This window comes from Alligator sinensis, unplaced genomic scaffold (genome assembly GCF_000455745.1).
Source record: "Alligator sinensis unplaced genomic scaffold, ASM45574v1 scaffold631_1, whole genome shotgun sequence".
NCBI lineage: Eukaryota > Metazoa > Chordata > Crocodylia > Alligatoridae > Alligator > Alligator sinensis.
This window is the reverse complement of record NW_005842495.1, coordinates 1,123,703-1,127,351: the sequence shown is the minus strand read 5'-3', so window position 1 is coordinate 1,127,351 and position 3,649 is coordinate 1,123,703.

The following is a 3,649-nucleotide window of genomic DNA, read 5'->3' as shown; positions in this document are numbered from 1 at the left end:
GGGAGTGGGCGGGCCATCGGGGGTCCCCCCCTTGGTCCCTTCCTCCAGCCCCCCCGACCCCTTAGTCACTGACACTGGAGCCCTGGTGCTGAACATGCGGCCTAGCTGACCGTGTGTTTGGCCACCAGGGTGAGGGGCCAGCCACAGGTACTCCATGGAGGACCCAGCCTCTGGTTGCCTCAGGGCATCGTCTGGGACCATGCCCTGCTCTGCTTTTTTAAACTTTCATTTTTTTAGACCCCGGGGGGTCTAATTTTCTTCCTGCACTGCAAACTTGCAGCGCGGGAAACATTTTCTCATTCCTGTATGTGCCTGTTGCCCCACCTGAAAGGGGTTTGAGGTGGGGCAAGAGGCATGTGCATGCTCATCTGGACTTGCCCCTAGGGTACATCCAGATGAGTGCACATGTATGGTTTGTGTGATAAAGAAAAGAGAAAAAAAAGGTGACCAAACGCCAAGCATGAGCAAGTTGTGCTCATGGCGTGGGGGAAGTAGTGGGTGCGGCCTGATAGCCACGAGATCGGCGGTCCCGGGCTGATTGGCAGGGGGCGGGCGGATGCAGCCCGTTTAAAAGGAAAAGCGCATGCACCAAAAAGCTGGGACCCACGCCATATCGGAGAGGCCTGATCACCCTCACCGGAGGTCCTGCGTCCACGAAATCCCTTCCCCCCGGACGCCCCCATCACAACCAAATTAGAGCTCTCGAGTTAACAGCAAGTTTATTCTTGAAACTGCTGTAAAGGAAACCACCTATACTAAAGTGTGAGTAAAGCATTTATTTGTTATACCGCCTCCTTGATGTTTTCTGTCGATGGAGGGAGAGACAGGAGAAGGAGGAACAAGACTCCCGTAACCCTTTCGTCCCCGGCCTGTTCGCGTAATACTTTTCTGGGTCCAACCACCCACCATCAGGTTGGTCAGTTTGCAGCACTGCAAATCTGTTTGTGGCACTAGAAACTACACATGGCAAATGTGCAACTGTGTGCTATGCTGTAAATTTGCAGCATGGTTCCAAGATTTGATATCAAATTTCTTTTTGGTATCAAAAAAAGAAAATACTGCAAAAAGTGGTGCAGCGCATGTGGTGTGCACTGCCAGAAACAGTGTGGCCATCCAGAACCACACTCTGGCTACTGGCCAGGCTCCAGGAAGCCCCCAGAGCCCTGGGTAAGGCTTTTGTGGCCAGCACAAGTGCTGGCCCAGCCTCCCATACCCCACCCAGGACAATTTGGAATGCACTGAAGCACCTGTACAGGGGCATACCCTGTGGCACAAAGCAGTGGCACAAATACATGCCACTGCTATTTGTGCTGCAGCAAATGCATGCCTCTGCATGTGGGAATGCACCCCCAGACTCTATCCCTGCTCTTTGAGTGTGTGTGTGGTGGGGGGGAGGAAGTTGGGTTGGGATGCTGGAGGTCTGCAAATTGCTTGTTTTATCTCTGTGGAGCAGACTGAAGTTACCCTAACATGCACTAAGTAGCACAGTCCAGAGTTAACACTTTGAGATGCTTACAAGCCACCTAGCATGAATGAACAAGGTTTAATGTGTAGACATTAACGCCATGTCCACATGTATTATGGACATTTGCTTCCCCAGGGACAAGTAGCAGAGGTGCAACTTGCACTGCTGTTACTTGTCCCAAGGGAACACCTGTGTCACATGTGCTTTGACACACATCAAATGACCCGGGGGGGGGGAGGAGGCTGAGGCAGCACTGGTCTTGCCCCAACGGCCTTACCTAGGGCTCTGGGGGCCTCCCTGGTCTGCAGCAGCAGTGATTCTGCTCTGTGGAGCCTAACTAGCAGCCACAGCATGGCTCTGGGTGGCCCAGCTCCACTTTTGATCATCATACACTGCCCTTGCATGAGCTGCTCCATGTTTTTTCCCCATGGGCTTTTTTTGACCCCTGGATATTCAGGGGTCAAAAATCCACAGAAAAAAAAGTGAAGCAGTGCACGCTTGGGCAGCACTACTTTGCAGTGTGGAGAACATCTGAATTGAAGATATGTGGCACCACAGGCATATTTGTAGCACCACATACCGCACGGTCGTGCTTGCCTGGACACAGACTAAGTGTCCTTATTATGGTCTAAATGTAAAGCATAAGTTCACCTTTAGGTGTGTAAACCTGAGTCACAAGATAAATCTAACAATTTCAAATATGAATCCATAGTATTAAAACATTCTGACCTGTTGTGCTCTGAGTTTTTTGCAATTTTGAAAAAAATGCTGTCTTACTTTTTCCATAGTCAAAAAATGAGTCTAAACTAAGAGCTGGCATTTTCTGAAGGGTGCCTTCAGATTACCAGGGCTGGTTTGAGGCTGGAAAGTTTGAGAATCACTCATCTAGACCATACACTATACATAGGAAAGATACCAAACTTGTTTTAAGATGGAGCTTGATACGCTTATGAATTGGATTGTGTACTGTGATTACTTGCAAGGGACTGGACTTGACGAATCTCATGTCCCAGTAGTGTTAATACACATGAATAAGCAGAAAAATACAGGAGTTTCCATAAAAAAAGCTTGTCTCCAAACATTTATCTGAACAAAGCCCGCTCTCACAAATTCATACAGGTAAGCAAACATAAAAGAGTGTGAATATGAACAGATTGATATGTGGGTACGAATTTGCAAAAATGTTTGTGATGTTTTTATGCTGTTCAACTAACACTAGCTATTATTTAGTTTATCCCTGTGTTTCTATTTATATTTTGTGAAATGACAAGAAATTTGTCACTTTTGTTGGAAAAGGAGTTTCTGAACTCAATTTACTACTTAATTTACAGATAGTATAAATACCATACTAAAGAATGTGAAGCAAATTACACAATCACAGCTCACAAAAAAAACCTAGGGTCCAGCTGTTTCAATGTCTGTGAATGTCAAAGAGCCATCCAGATGCACAGAGAATTGTGATAATGAAAGAAATAGAACATTAATCTGATGTATGCTTTCCTATGGGCAACATTACAAAGAACACCAACTGTGTTGCCATATAAATAAATAAAAGACAGTTTGTTTGTAAGATTATGATCACAGTGATTATTTTGGAAGTTCAGGATTTGATTGAGCCAGGCACTGAAATTGGTGCAATAATATCCAATGGACATACTGGGCATTTATACATGTGCTCTGGGAGAGGGTGGGGAGGGGTTGGAGGGGATTTAATTAGAGCAGACCCACAAGCCTTTTCTTTTCATAATTTAAAAATAAATTATAAGAAAATATGTATTACACTTACTTTGTTCTATCCTAGAAGTAGCCCTGTATGCACATTTCCCTCAAATCCAGGTGCATATTGTAATTAGGAACAATGATCAGAGCTTTTTTTATGCTCCACATCAGTACTAGATCTTCATCAGGCAAACTAATGACCCATCCATTGGACTGAATTCATCTAATTCCAGTCTAACAGCCACTGACTATCCCAGCATGGTATAATGGTATGGCTTTCAAACTGTCTATCCAGTGCTTTAAATCCCTCAATTTAGCTCTGTAGATACTATTTCAGGCCAAATAGATTTTAAATTGTACTCCTTCCAGGAAAGAAGGTAACCCATGTAAGTTTAAAAAAGATGAAGGCAATGGTGGGTAACTCTTGCACCTGTAATCCAGGTACACCGAGGGTGTGCCCTCCCA